This window comes from Marmota marmota, unplaced genomic scaffold (genome assembly GCF_001458135.2).
Source record: "Marmota marmota marmota unplaced genomic scaffold, marMar, whole genome shotgun sequence".
In the NCBI taxonomy this organism is placed as follows: Eukaryota; Metazoa; Chordata; class Mammalia; order Rodentia; family Sciuridae; genus Marmota; species Marmota marmota.
In genome coordinates, this window is record NW_025999863.1 from 3,103,052 (window position 1) to 3,118,468 (window position 15,417).

Consider the following 15,417-nt stretch of genomic DNA (forward strand, 5'->3'; position numbering starts at 1 on the left):
ACTGAAGCTCTACCATATCTTGGGGAGATGCACCCTGCGCCGCATGTACTCTCTCTCGGTCTCTGTTGTCACGGCGCTTTTAACCGCCTACAGAGAGGTTTCTTTCCGTCCCCCTTTCTTCCCTCCTTCCTGATCTACACACGTTTATGACGGTTGTCTCTCCTTGTCTCTGGGATTGAGTCATAGTGCCCTATTAGTCCGCAGCATGTTGCCATAACAAAATACCTGAGACTTGGTATTTATGAAGAATAGAGGTTCATTTGGATTTTGGTTCCAGAGACTCCAAGTCTCACAGTGTAGTGCGCGCCCTGCACATCCCTGGTTGCCTTGCAGCGTGGTGGAGGAGTCACAGGGTGAGACAGCACAGCTGGTGGCGGGGCCTCTCTTCCTCTTCCTAGGAAGCCGCTGATACCATCATGGGGCCTTGAACTTCCCTCATTAGACTTCACCTGGTCCTGGTCACCTCCCAAAGGGCCTGCCCCAGTGCTACCAGTACAGGACCTGGCGGTTACATTTCCAACAGTGAGGAGCTGGATTGGGCTGGAGCACAGCCGCTGGGAACGTTGAGGGGCGTTCTCCGGGCTCTCCCGACGCCTGTGCCGTCTCCTGGGTGGCCCAGATCCCTGATCTTCCGCATGGTGTGAAGTGGGGACCTAATTGTCCACACAGCCACCCAGGTGTCCTAGCACCAAGGACCTGTTCTTACCCAGTGCTTCGAGATGCCCCCCAGGTCACCCACCGAAGCTCCGAATGTGTTTCTAGACTTGGTTTTCTCTCCTGGCGCCTGTTTCTCAGCTCTGCCGGCTGCTGCTCCCCACCTCCTCGGGCGCCCGCCCCGGGGCCTGTTTGGGTCCCGTGTGGGTTGTCAGGTTCCCCCTGCACTTTGGTGCATGTGTGCTTCTAAAGATGAGGAATCCGACAGGGCTCAGGTGACAGACCGCTGTGTCCTGGAGGGCAGGCGTGCTGTCAGGGACCTGGGGACTTGGTTGTGAATTCTTTCAGATCCTTTTCTGTGGTGACAGTGGAGAGACTCTCAGGGGCGCCTTGGTCTTTCAACAAACCCGTGGTCTGGCCCTTCCTGCCATCCATGGCTGCCCAGTGGCTCCCACAGCCGCCTGCCTGCCTAACACAGGGCCTCAAGACTGTGGCCCAGGGAGCCTGTCCTGGTCGCCTGCCCGTCATCTCCCTGGCCCGTCGCGGCCTCTGTTTCTGCACGCTGCCTCTGCACACCTGGCCTGCAGTGTCAGGCCCCAGGTGCTGCAGCTGGCCCACCCTCAGCCCCCGGAGCAGGGCGTGGCCAGGTGCTGCCCAGAGGGGCGTGGCCGTATCTGAGATGGGTTGGGTCATCATGACCCAGGTACCTGTGGACTTCAGGCACGTGCTGTAGACCCAAGTTATCCAGGGGAGGATTGGTCACATTCTCAGAGTGAAGGACAGTGCAGGGATTGGGTGACCAGCAGGGTCCAGGGCAGCCAGGTGGCGTCGGCCTGGTCCTCTCTCCTGTATGCTGCTACCCTGGGCTAGGCCACCCCCTCCTGCGGCCTCCCCTTGCCCCTCAGTCCTGCCAACCTTGGCCCTCCTGAGGCCTACAGTCCAGCCTGCTCGTCCCTCTGCTCTGACACGTCTCCACAGTGCCGTAGTCAGCGGCTCCCCTCAGAGCAGACTCACTGTCCCCAGAGGAGCGCAAGCCTAGCTGCCCACGTCTCCTGCTGCCCACACTTCCTGGCGTTGCTCTTGCTTGGGCAGCGGTATGGTAGCAGTGCCCTGCAGGGGCGCCAAGAACGTGAGCCAGTGACCCATGTAAAGCAGTGAGGGACAGCAAGGCAGAGTGGGCCTGACCAGCTTCCACCAGAGCAGTCATGGGCTCTGGAAGAGGTGGGACTAGGACCTGGGTCAGGCAGGGTTAGCGTGGGAGTGGAACCTTCTGGAAGAAACTTGGAGGGGGATTCTTTGCCCTCCCCCATGAGCAGCCTCCACTGACCACTGGCTTCCAGCCAAGACTCTGTCAGGGAGGACCTCTGTTCCCACTTGACCTGTCCCCCTGGTCACCTCACTGTCCTGAGTTAGGGATCCAAAAAGATGCAGGTGCCGCGAGAAGGACTATGTGTGTCGGCCACACTGAGTGCCCCAGGGGTTGCTTGAGCCCCCTCAGGCCAGGTCCTGAGTGAGCTTGCAGCTGGCAGCCCCATGGTCAGCCCTGAGCCTATGGCCCTGCAGCCTGCAGTCCAGCTGCAGTCTACCCAGAGGCACCAGGGAGGGGGGTGTGTCCTGGTGGACTGGGCACTGGGGACTCCTCCCTGGTCCTAGACCTGCTGTCCTGGCTCGCTGGCCCTCTGGGAGGGCTGCTTGTCCACCTGCTTGCTCTGTCTCTGGTGATGTGGGAGCTTTGGGGAGGGTGTGGCGTTGTGGGCAGGTGGGGTCCAGGCAGCTGTTCGTGGCGGCTCTGGCCTCCAGGTGGTTCCACGGTCTTGTGCACTTGGCTGTCCCGGAGCCTGCTCGAGGCCTCTCCGCAGGGAAGGGAGGCTCAGAGGCCTCCTTGGCTTCCCTGCCGTGTTGCTCTGCTCCCCCCGGGGCAGCGGCCTGTTCTGAGGTTGGTGTGCGCCCCACTTCTCCTGACACTCCAGACTGATGTGGGGGGGCTCTGCGCTCCGGGGAGGCTTCCGGGAGGCCCGACGGCGCCCTCCATGTGGCTCTGGCTCCTGCTGCTCCTCGGCTCTAGTGCCGTGGTGTTAGTGCTGCTTCTGTTTTTGGAACTGGGAATCGCTTCAGTGCCCAGCGACATCCCCGGACCTTTTGTTTATTTATTTATTTTACATGGAGACAGGGCCTCGCTAGGTTGCTGAGGCTGGCTTTGAACTTGGATCCTCCTGCCTCAGCCTCCCAGGCCGCCGGGATTGCAGGTGTGCGTCAGCGTGCCCAGCTTAGTTTTAAATATGCCGTGAGCTGGGCTCTGGCTCTCTCCTGTGTGGACCCCACTTGTCCCAGGGCCATCTGCTGGAAAGGCTGTTCTCTTCCCACTGAGTGGCCCTGGCACCCGCTGGAGACCAGCTGACCTTAACGTCCGGGTGTGTGTCTGGACTCGGTTCTCACCCGTTGGTCTCTGTCCTCTGCCAACGCCACACCCTTATTACTCGGGTTTGTCACCTGAGTTAGTTTATATCTAGTCTTGGCCGTGACATTGAGGAAGAATGGTGTGATGTTTGCATTTTTTGCATTGGGGTGCGAGCCGGCTGCTGGGGCGGGTCTTCCTGGCTGAGCCCCGCAGCTCCCTCAGGTGGGCTTTGGGGTCTCAGGGTGTGAAAGATGTGGCCAAATAAATAAGAGGCTCCTCCCCAGCACGCAGACGTTGATGAGAAGTGTGGGGTTTGGGCCTTGCCTGTGGGGGCTGTGGCCCTGCGGGGGCACGTGGGCACGTGGCGGGCTGCTGCGTGTCGCCCTCCCCACGTCTGGGCACTCACAGCAGCCCCTCTCCCGCTGGGACCTGCCCTTTCTGGGCTTCAGACAATGGACCGAGCGGCATTTATTCTTTTAAGTTCTTATTTTGAAGTAATTTTAGACTTAAAGAAATGTCACAAAGACAGTGCAGAGAGTTCCCCTGTCCCTCTCATTCCGTGCCCCTCCTGTCAGCACCTTACATAAGCACATAGAAATCTCCAAACCAGTGAGTTCCAGGGTGACACCAGGGTTCAACCGTTGCCTCCCGCCGTCCCTTTCCTGGTCCAGGTCCCACGTGGGCCTTGGGCCACCCTGTCTCCTCAGGGTCCTGGGATGGGCCAGCGCCTTACCTTTCTTTCATGACCTTGACACTTTGCTTTTGGTGCTGGAGATGGGGCTCAGGGTCTCGTGCTCTGCAACTGGCCATGTGCTGGCACCCACCTTGGCATTCTTGAAGGGCGCCTGTCAGAGCTTCTGTGGACCACCTGTCCTGGCCAAGGTGCGTTCCCCTGACCAGCCTGCGCTAGGGACATGGGGGAGGAAGGCAGAAGTGACGTGCAGATGTCAGGAGGCACATGGTGCCCATGCTGCTGGTCACTGGGGAAGTTGGCCTTGACCCTTGGCTCAGGGGGCATCCCCTGGGGTTTCCAGTGGACAGTTGCTCTTTGTGCGTTGAAAGCCGTGCAGATACCCAACTCCTGAGGTGTCGACCCTGACTTCCTGCATTCCGTGTCACATGCCCTTGCTGATTTCATGTCCCCTCCCTCCTGGCACCGGGTAGCAGGGGTCTTTGGGAGGAGAGCTGCCCTTCCCTCGTCGTTGAGTCTCTGAGTGTCTTGTAAGTAAAGACGTGTGTGTCTACTCTGTCGAATGAGTCCACGCTGCCACTCTTGGTTGTGCAGTGGTCCCACGGGACCTGCTTCTCGTCCCTTCTGCATGCCCGCCAGTCCTGTGCACATCCCTCCTCTCTGGCTGCACAGATGCCCCGGACTCACCTTGCCTCTTCCCAGGGCTCTGGGTGAGCCTCGGAGACCATGACCTGCGGCTGGGTGTCATTGCTCAGGCCCTCTCAGCGGGCAGAGTTTGGACTAGGGACGCGGCCTGCACAGTGGCGCTGACTCTGCCTGTGGTCTGGGTGTGAGCTCCTGTAACGGGGTGCAGAGCCTCGGCGCCATCAGGCCCTTCTGAAGCCCCGCCTGGCCTCGCACCCTGAGCGGGTCCACAGAGTACCCTGCAGAAGGGTCACCTTCCTGCTGGGTGGAGGCAGGAAATGGCTCATCCTTTTTGAGGGTGGCTTTAGGCTGGTGGCCCTGGAGGGAGGGAGTGGGCTGGGTTGGGCGCTGAGCATCCTGGTCAGGTGGCTGAGGCTGCAGATGAAAGCCGTCTCTGGCCCAAGGTGCCCAGTTAGCTCTCTGCCTCTCAGGACTGCACGAGGTCTGGCGCGAGAGGCGGACGTTTGGTCTGATGTGGACGCAGTCACACACAGGGTCAGCCCTGGGCCTCTGGGGTGACTGGCAGTCTGATAGCTGAGACCACCTCTGCTTGATTGGGGGTGGGTCCTTGGGGTCCCCAGGGATGGCCTCTGTGGTGGCAGGCCCCCAGCATGGTGGTGCTACTGGCTCTTTACCTGTTTCCTGCTGCATGTTTCTCGCTGGCCACCAGCTGGCCCTTCAGAGGGCCAGAGGAGTGAGACAGGAGCCAGCGCGGGCCTTGCCTGCCCAGGGCCTGTCCTGGCAGCACGTGCGGATAGCCCGGCTGTGCAGTGGCGGGTCTCGCCCTGCTGGGGTGTTGGCGCCTGCGGCCCGGCTCCCCTTTCCAGTTCTATTCTTAGTGCCCCAGATTTGCCCAGAATTCACAGTGAGGTCAGCAGGCCCGCGGGCAGCAGGATGCAGCAGACCTAGCCGACCTGGGCCTTTCTGTGGTAGCAGGCTTGACTTCTGGAACGGGGACACTGGGCAGAGAGCCCCGGGTTCCTGTCCCCGCCTCCCCGCTGTCCGTCAGGCTTCATGTGACACGTGTGTCTGGTGGTCAGTGAAGCGAGGCTGCTGTTACAGCCACTCCAGTGTGCGTCCAATTCCGGTTCCTGCTTGTTCCTGTTTGTTCCTGTGTCCTCTTCCTGTCCCACACCCACCCAGGGTCCCACATGGCATCAGCTGTCCCATCTCCGTAGACTCTGGGCTGTCGCATCTCCAGGCTGTACCCTGGGCCATCTGCAGAGGGCTGTGATGGGTGGCGGGGAGCCCTTGCTGGGATCTGTCTGAAGTTTTCCTCGTGGCCGGGTCGGGGAGGAGATGCAGAGGTGAAGGGCCTCCGTGTAACAGGCTGTCCAGGCCATGTGCCACCCCATGGTGGGTGCTGACCCTCATTACTTGGCTGAAGTGGTCTTGGTCAGAGTCTGCGCTGTGAGGCAGCTTCTCCCTGTGTCCCATGGAGGGGCACCCTATGCAGAGTCCAGGTTAGGGAGTGGGTGCTGTGTGGGCCACCTGGCCCCGGCCTTGGCCTTGTCTGAGCAGAGCCTGGGGCGGAGTTTGGGGCCAAGCCTCCGTACCCCAGAGTGGCCACTGACCAGCTGTGGGGACCTGACTTCTGCTCCCTGAGGGGGCCATGGAGGTTGCTGGCCTGGCCCTTCACCCACTGTGGACAGGGGTCACGATGGACAGTGCCTAGGCTTGGGCTAGGCCCTGAGAACTGGGCTTCCCCAGCCCTGGAGCCACCAGCCCCCCACTTTGGAGTTGGCATTGTTGCCCCCAGAGAGCAAGAGCGGGGCTGCTGTGCTCTTGGCAGCGGGCCCTCTGTGCCCGCTCAGATGCTCTGTCCTGGTGGCATCTGTGTCTTTCAGAACACGTGCTGGTGGCTGGTGTCATCAGGGTATCTGTCAGACTTCGTCATTTGAAATTCCTGGTGAATCACAGAATCCAGGGCCCCCGGGACGAGCGTCGTGCCTGAAGCTCAGGCCTACTGAGGGGACCCTGGAGTTGCATGTGGGGCAGGAGTTGGCACTGGTGAAGCAACAGGAAGAGGAGGACACTGGAGCCCGGGCCACCCGTGTGCTGCAGGGGCCTGCGCTTCGGCCACTCTGTGAGGCGCTGGGTGTCACAGCAAGGCTGAAGGTCCTGTCCTGCTTGCAGTTGGCCCGTGGGCAGGGCTTGAGCTCCGCGGGGAGCTGGGGCCCGTGGTGGAGTCCCCTGCTACCCTGCCCTGCCCTTCCTGTGCTCTGCTGGGAAGGAGGTGGCGGTGGCTTTCCCTCTGACTTGGCCTGGCAGAGCGACAGCGGAGCCTCAGGGAGGCTGTCTGGCTCGAGGCTCGCGGAAGCTCCTGGCTTTCACTGGACTGATGCAGGCCGCTCTCCCGGGCTTAGGAGCTGAGCTCTGTGGGGTCAGGGGCTGTGCGCCCGCGTCTCGTGTTCTTGACCGTCAGCTGGTCCAGCTGAGCCCGAGCAAGGCGGCGGTGCGCTCGGCTGCTGCACCTGACCCACCCAGGGAGCGGAAGGCCAGCCGGCTGGCGGGGCCAGTGATCCTGGTGTTTTGTGCCTTTTAGGAGCTGCCGTCTCACTGCAGCTGCCCGACAGGAAGAGGTTCTGCCGGTTCCTGGAGCTCCTGTCACCCTGCAGCCTGCGCCCCCTGGAGCTCGCCAGGAAGCTGGAGTGGGTAAGTGGGCCTGGCTGCCTCGTGGCTGTATGAGGCCTGACACCATGCCTGCTCCGGGTGGCGTCTCTGGGCTGCACCCTGGGAGGGGGCGGTGGCCCGCCTAGTTCTGGTGCCTGTGACGTCTGGGGTCAAGTCACCCTCAGACATGGGAGGCTCCACCTTGGGGCAGAGGTGGCTCTTGGATGTTTCTTTGGTTAGTCCACGGTGTGCTCCTGCCCTTCAGCATCTGAAGGCCTGTCCTGCCTCCTGGGCTCGCTGCCTCTGGTGCTGTGGGGGTGGGGATCGCTCAGGATGTGCTGGCTTGTCTTGTGTTGTGGGCACAGAGTGGGGACCAACAGTGAGGGGCTACAGCAGGGGTTCATTGAGACACTGCGTGGCACTCAGCATCGCCCAGGGTCCAGTGCCACGCAGGCACCTATCCACGGCACGTAGGTGGCCACTCCTAAATGGGCTAGACCTGGGCCTTATGTGTCCACGTGGAGGCCTGCTCTGTCCAGCCACATTTGGGAACTGAATCCATGTGGGGAGCCACCCAGCTGTGGCCCGTGAGTCAAGCCTGGCTCATTCTCTGATTTTGTAAATAAAGCTTTATTGGCACAGCTGCACCTGTTCCTTTACGTAAATAACGGTGACAGCAGCAGGATGAGGTCATTGTGCCCGAACTCTGGGCTCTGCAGATCTGAAACTATTTCCTGCGAGGTCCTGTAGAGAAAGCCCGTGGATCCCTCCTAGTGGGCACCGTGCTGGCTGCCCAGGGACCGCTGACTCCAGTCAGCCGCTTCTCAGCCACCTGGTCCCCTCCACCTCTGGCCCTTAGTGGAGCCCCGAGATTGCTCGGTGGCACCCGTTTCTTCCCCTAAACAGGTTCGTGTTTTCCGGGTCTCGGAGCTTCCTCCTGCACGGCCGAAAATCACACCTTGAGCTTCAGCTTTGCGCCCACGAACCTGGGCAGAGTCCGCGGCTCGGTGTGGTGCCATGCTCCAGTTCGGGGGCGCCTCTGCGACTTCGTGGGCTGTGGGCACTTCCTGTATGTCATGACAGGACTGCACTTGTTAAAAATCAAAGCCAGTGCCCAGGACAGGCTGGAGGACCTGCTGCCGTTGGGGGCAGGGCCGTCGGTCTCCTCCGCTTCCTCGGCTTTCAGCAAGGGCCAAGCCGTGGTCACGTGGTGGTGGCTGGATTTCTCTTCTGTAGTTTGGGGTGCTTGCGTAGGAAGATGGGGTGTGAGCAAGGCCAGCCCCTCATTGGGTAGAGACCAGAGTCCCCGAGAACGCTCCAGGCAGCTCTCCGCCATGCTCCTCCTCCCATGGGGGGCTGGTTCCTCGGGCCAGGCCTGGGAGTCTTGGACACCTTCTAGGGGGTGGCCCTAGAAGTCCTGGGGACTAGCGACAGGCCGGCCAGGGAGTGCCGAGTCCTGCCTGCTCTCTCCCACCCTGTGCTCTTGCGGGTCGTCAGCTGCAGCCGTGCTCCTGGTGCCTTGGCCTCACGGGGGGGGGGNGGGGGGGGGGGGGAGGCGGGAACCCCAGGGCCTGTGCCTGGGCCTGGCCTCTAGGGATGCCACCAGCATGAAGATGCAGGCCAGGACGCATGTGGAGCAGACAGGGGGACCAGCGTCCCTCTGCTGCACTTTTAGGCCACTGTCCCTGAACATTCACCCTGTGGCCATGACGATTTGGAGGGTGAGCTTGCGGTCACCTCGTGCAGTGTCTCTTGCAGAGGCTGTTTGTGCCTGAGCGTCTTCCCTGGAGGCCCAGGCGGAGCAGGTTCCCATCAGGGAGGTGGGGGGGGTGCCGAGTGGCGGTCTGCAGGGTCTTCGTGTTCTTTGGGGACTGTGCCAGTCCGGTGGTGACTGTGACAGACTGAACGGAACGGTATTCCCAAGCAGCACCCTGATCCCTGGAGCCTGGGGCTGTGTCACCTCACGTGGCAGAGGGGCTCTTCAGATGGGATCAGTGAAGGGCCCTGAGCTGGGGTCACCCTGGTCATTTGGGCCCAGGGTCACCCAGGGTCCTCATGGGAGGAGGCAGGAGGCCAGAGTGAGGATGAAGCTGGATGACACAGCGCTGCTGGCCCAGGAGCTGGATGGGGGCTGGAGCCCAGGGCTGTGGGGAAACGCACGGAGAGCCCCAAAGGAGCAGGGCCCAGGAGAGGTCCTCCTGGCCTCTGGCCTCAAACTGCGAGAGGAGGCAGTCCTGGGGTTACGGTGGCCAGGCGCTCGTGCCTAGGCATGTGGGCGGCCCTTCCTGCCTTCTGGGCCTTGCTCTTCCTTGTCACAGTGTCCCGGTCAGCCAGGGCCCAGGCCGCAGCCCAGCTCGTACTTGTGCTCTGGGTCCCTGTGAGCTGCGCACACCTCCCAGACCTCTGGAACTGTGGTTCTCCTTAGCTGCTGCCCTTGGCCGCCTGTATTCCTGTTTGTTCCTCTGGTTTCTGCAACTCTGACCGTCCAGCCAGTCCTGCAGCGTCCAGTGTGTGGCCTCTGAGCCATCGTGTCTGGCACCCCCTGGGCTTCCTCTGGCCACCTCTGCTCAGCACTCATCCTTCTTGTATCTCTGAGCTGCTGTTCCTGCTGCCTGGCCCTGCCTCTGGGACAGGCTGAGAGGAGCGCAGGATCTGGCACAGTGGGTGGGGCGGGGACACGGGGGCCAGGTGGTGACGATTGGGCAGCAGGCAGGAGTATCTGGCCCGTGGAGGAGCTGGCCCACCGCGGTGCTCAGTGGGGTGGGGTGAGCAATGGTGTTCTGGCACCCGACCTGTCTCCTCCCTGCACTGGGCTCCCCACACAGACGGGACCACAGATGAGGGCTCCCCTTGCTCTTGTTAGGGCAGCTTTGGGGGCTGCTGGTGGCCACCTGCTTGGGCTCCCAGCTGTTTGTCTTAGGCCACCTCTGCAAGAGTTGTGCCTGGAGGTGGCCCCTGCGTCCTGGCTGCCTGTGGGAGGTGCTTCAGTGGGGAGCCTCTATACGGTGGGGGCGCCGTGGGCCTGCGCTGGCTGGGGTGCACTGGGTATTTGGGGGGGTCTCACTCCCGGGACAGGGACCTGTGGGAGCAGGTGGAGGGGAGAGCCTGGGGAGAGATGGCCCTTGCGGTCCCCAGGGCGCGCTGACCCTCCATGCTCAGACAGCCCCTCCCACTTTCCAAGGACCCGTCCTTGGTTTCTGTGCTTCCGAGGAGGATGCGGGGCGAGCGCTGTTCTGGTCCCAGCCCGAGGCTATGCCTCTGCCGGGTCTGAGCACCTGCCCGGTCAGACCGTCCCCGGCACCAGCCGCAGTGCGCGCCGACTGAGGGCTGGGGCAGCGTCCCGGGCTTCTCGGTGCTCACTGGACACAGAGTGGGGCCACCACAGGGTGGCCCTGACTCTTCTCAGCCTGCCTCCTGGTGGCCCATCCTGCTGCTGGGCACTTTGTCCCAGGGCCGGCGTCCAGAGGGAGAACTGTCTGGTCGTGGGCCCCTGTGGGGTGGGCGAGGTGGACAGGACGCTGCCTGGCCACGACAGTTCCGCTGTAGGTGGGGTGGAGGCCTCACGCGCTCAGTGGTCTGTCCCTGCCCGTGGCTAGTGGGGTCAGCCCATGGGTGAGGAGCTGTATGGGGCAGGATCTTGGAAGGGTGCCCCCGGCTGCTGTGGCTGTGACCAAGAGAGTTTTTGCCTGCCACAGGTGGCTCTCTCAGCCTGGCTGATGTGTCCCTTCTTGTCACACATCTCTGGCCGTCCCTGCTGGTTCCTCTCCCAGGTTGTGGAGGGGCTGGCTGGGCAGCCTGGGACAGCGCTCATAAGAGGTGGTCGTGTGTGGCAGGACAGCAGGCTGCTGGGGCCTCGGGAGCTAGGCCCTGAGGCGTGTGGGGTCCCGATCAGAGACCCGGCACACGCACACACCACCCTCGCCTTGGCGTGTGAGGGCCGGTAGCCTGCAGTCTACAGAGCGCTGCTCTCAGCCCTCCGGGGGGCAGGGGAGGGTGCGCTCCCACGGGACGGTGCGGGTGCTCCTGCGGCACACGGGAGCCAGGAGCCCTCTAAGTGCTTGGTTAATCCTGTCTTCAAAGTCCCTTTTTCCCTGTGAGGTGACTTCCCCACAGATTCCAGGGCTGAGGACATGGCCATTTTGGGGGACCATCATCCTGCCTGGCCAGCTGGCACCAGAACAGGAGCTGGCGTCCCCGTGGGTGGGTGTGTGTGTCTGTGGGGTGTGTGTGTGCACACTCATGTGTTTGTATTTTTGTGTGTGTACTGTGCTGCCTATGACCACTGCACAGGTCTCAGGTCCCAAAGTTGGCCCAGCCTGTGGCCATCCCCCACGTAGAGGGAGCTTTCTGTCATCCCTTGGGCCCCGTCTCCCTACCCAGCCCCTCAGCTTCCCATCCAAACCCACCGGGGCACAGGCTCCCTATCCTGGCCACCCAGCGTGCCCAGCTGGCCTCCCCTGGCCACTCCGCCTTGCTCACCTCAGCTTTGCCCTGCATCACCGATGTCCCCCTATGTCTGGACTGTTTCTCCGTGGATCTGTCTGTGACTTGTGCCCCACATGCCTGGTGCTCACGCCCAGTCCCTGTCCCTGCCTGATGGCCTCTCTTGCCCTGGACCTGCTTTGGCTTGGGCTTCTCCCTCTCCGAGGGTTTGCTGGTTGCTCTCTGGATTGGGCCTGCCTGGCTGTGCCCCACAGAGGAGGTCCGCCCCACAGAGACTGTCACCTTGGGACAGCCCTGCGCCCGGTCCAGGGTGGGGCGGGCCTGGGCAGCACTGGGCCGCACAGGGCGTCGTGGTTCACAGTGGAGCTGCTCCCCGCAGGGAGACCCGAAGGCGCTGGTGGAAAGCCACCCTCCCCCGTGGGCCTGCCTCGCGGCCCGCCTCCCTGCCAAGAGGAGGTGACCGCCCTTCTCCTCCTCTTCCTTCTGGAGCACTTGCCTCCTCCTGGAGTTCTCTGCACCGGGCAGCACGGGGCAGCACGGGGCAGCACGGGGCAGCGGGCCTTGGACCCCAGGCCGTGGGGCCTACTTTGGCCCGGGGCTGCCTGGTGGCCTGCAGGTGCCTGGGCCTTGGTGGAGCTGGAGCCCACCACCTCCTTTGGCCCAGCAGGAGCCAGAGGAAGGGCCCTTGATGAAGGGTGCCCCTGTGGTCGTAGGGCAGACTGCCCGTCGGCGGGTGGGCAGAGGTTGGCGTCCCCCGTGGGCCCTCGTGTCAGAGCTGCGCAAAGTGCGTCGCCCCCGTAACCAGCCCGGTGCTGAGGAGGTTTCCGCCTTCAGCAGGCCTCCACAGCAGCCCTCTGCGGCCCCTGGGCCCCGGGCAGCGGGACCTTCACGCTCCAGGCGCAGGCCTCCTGTCTGTCCCCTCGCAGCCCCTTCCCTTTGCTGGTGCAGGGGAGCTCCGCCCCCGCCCGGTACGCAGCAGCTCGCCCGCCAAGGTGCACGACCCAGGCCTCACCTAGGGCTTCTGCTGGCCGAGCCTCCACCGCCACTGTCCCTTCCGGACATTTTCACCTCTTTGCCCAGGGAGAAGATGTGTGGCTTTGGTGTCTGCTTCTTGCGGAGCACGGTGTCACGCAGGCCCCCCCTGTGTCCGTGCCCGGAGCCGCCGTGCTCTGTGAGGCTGAGCGGCACCTTTGTGTGGCTGGCCACGGTGCTGGCTCCCTGGCCGCTGTGGGTTGCACTGTGGTGGACACGTGGACACACGAGCCTTTGTGTGGCGAGTTCTCACTGCCCTTGGGCACACGTCAGCTAAGTTCTGCCCCAGCTCCGCCCCTCCTGTGGTGCGAGGGCCTGGCTTCCCTCTTCCTCACCAGCACCTGTCTCCTCCTGACCCTGGCACCTGGAGGGTGCAGAGCACCTCCTGTGGTCCCGACTTGCATGTCCTGCCTCCAGGGATGCTGAGCACCTGGACGTGCCGACCCCTCGGGGTCTGTGCTAGTGAGTGCTGCTCAGGACCCCGGCCTGGCTTTTGATCAGCCTTCCTGGTGCTCGACCCTGGGGTTGGTGTGGTGCGCTGTCACGGAGCACGCTGCTGTCCTGGACGGTGTGTGGTCTTCCCAGGGACTCTCCGAGGCCCCCTGCCCTGGCCTGGTGTTGGTAAACTGGAGGGCGGGGCCCAGGGATAGACTCCAGCCAAGGTATTTGTCTCAAAACTAGGGAGCCATCCATCCCACACGCGGCAGGCACGGGCACTCCCGCGAGCTGCACCCCAGCCCTTTGAAATTTCATTTTGAGACTTGAGTCTTGCTAAGTTGCTCAGGCTGACCTGGAACTTGGCCTCCTCCTGTTTGAGCCTCCTGACGTGCGCCAGCCTCGCTCACTGGTTATTGTGTGTGCACACGCTCGGCTTGTGATTTCTTCTTTCACAAAACAGGGCGAGTGCTGTGGATTGTGGAGATTGTGAACCATTTAGATTTTCTTCTTTATTCTTTAGCTACAGAAAAAGCCACTTGAAAGGGCACACACAGGCAGGGAGAGGCACGTGCGGAGACTGCCCGGCACCCTGGCCTGCTCTCCCTTCTTGTGGCCAGCCTGTCCCGGAGTGAGAGTTTCCAGGTGAGAGCATGTATTCGCCAGCCTTGGGGCGCAGTGGCCAGGACGCCTGGCCGGAACAGCTGACAGGAGGAAGAGCATGTTTTGGTGCTGGTGGCAGAGGGACAGTCCACAGGAGGCTGAGCCCGAGCTGCAGCCTAGGGAGGCAGAGCGTCATGGTGGAGGGTGTGCAGAGGAGAGCAGCTCAGCCTGTGGCAGCCAGGGAGGAGAGCCAGGAGCCAGGGACAAGGCATGTGATCCTGCCCGTCATGGAGGACACGCCTGTCATCCCAGCAGCTCAGGAGGCTGAGGCAGGAGGACCACATGTTCAAAGCCAGCCTCAGCAACTTAGTGAGGTCCTAAGCAACTTAGCAAGACTCTGACTCAGAATAAATAAAAAGGGCTGGGGTGCGGCTCAGTGGTTAAGCACCTTTGAATTCAATCCCTGGTACCAAAAACAACAACGACAATGTGATCTCAGTGGCCCGCTTCCTCCAGCCACTCCCCACTAGCCACCCTGTGAGGCGTTCAGATTACTAATCCATTGTATGGGGGAGTCCGTTGGAGAGGTCACAGCTCTCAGTCCTGGGATCTGGTCTCCTGGGTTGCCAAGGCAGTGTCTGGGGTCCCTCATATCACACCAGAGCAGGTGCTCCTGACAGTGTGGTGTCAGCGCCGTGGGCTGTGTGCACCCTCGGGGGTTCGCCCCTGGACCCGTGCGGCATGGGGCTCCCCGTTTTCCAGAGCATGAACCTGGCACCTCTCTAGGCCCTGGCAGCTGCTGTCCAGGGTCTTCCATTCTGGCCCTGGGCACACTGCTCTGGACATGCTGGCCTGGGGCAGGAGGCAAGCATGTGGCAGGCCTGGACACTGGGTGACTGTGCCTGAAGGCCTGGAGGGGGAGGCAGCCCCTCCTGCAGGAGCCCCGGGGGGCTGGAGACCCCTCTACTGTGGCCACCTGGGGGCAGAAGAGGCAGCCCAAAGGAAAGGGGGATGGGCGGGAGCTGGTGGGTGCCATTGGGTCCTGGCACATCCCACAAGGGTGGGAGACTCGGGATGGCAGCAGAACCTGGCTGGGCACCTAGCTCCATGGCCTGCCCACCTTGGTGGCCCCTGTGGTCACCTGTGGGAGAGGGCGCTGCCGTGCAGTCCTGCAGGCACTGCAGGGGACGCCCAGGGCAGGCTGAGACCTAGGAGGCGCGGATGTGCCGGCCGCAGCCACTGCCCACGCAGGGCACCTGAGTCTCGGGACAGGTGAGACCAGGGGTTTTCACGCTGGGCCTGCCCCTCACCTCCCTGCCTGTCGCACTGCCTGCCGGGCAGTCGGCCTGCTGTGCCCTCTCGTGGGTGCTCCCTGGCCATTTAGCCATCACCGTGCTGGTCAAGGTTTCTGCTACCCTCAGCAGCTGGCTTCCCGAGGACAAGCCCAGAAGTCCCCAGTGGCATATGGGCGTCTGGGTGGAAGGGCAGGAAGGACCAGGGGGTCCAGGAGGCTGTGGGGCTAGTGGAGCCGCAGGGGAGGATTCAGGTACAGGGCCCTGGGGGTAGGTCAGCCTGGCTGGCATAGTGTGGTGGCCTGGGCCCCTCGGACTCCAGGGCTGGGTCAGAGCTCCAGCAGGGGTGGCCTTCTGGGTGGGCAGCCTCTGTGGCCTGCGACACTGGCATCTGTTCTCTGGCGGGGTTGGTTGTGATGGCCCCTTTCCTTCATAAGCACTTGGGCAATGCTGCCCACTGGGTGGCCTCCTGGCTGGCTCAGGAGGAGCCTGAGGACTCTGTGCAGAGTGCAGGGCTGTGGGACGGGGGCCACATCCCCTTCAGGGCCCCTCGCCAGTGCAGCGGGGGGTGG

The 15,417-nt window shown here is 62.9% G+C and overlaps 1 protein-coding gene across 2 annotated transcripts in view; it reads left to right on the forward strand.

Annotated features, from left to right (window-relative positions):
* The window catches only part of LOC107157301 (lysine-specific demethylase 4B), an 88,559-nt gene that overhangs the window by 2,571 nt on the left and 70,571 nt on the right, over positions 1–15,417 (forward strand). For both annotated transcript variants that reach the window (XM_048812454.1, XM_048812451.1), the window contains exon 2: positions 6,973–7,082. The gene's annotated coding sequence lies outside the window, so the exon portion shown is untranslated. The remainder of the gene's footprint in view (positions 1–6,972; positions 7,083–15,417) is intronic.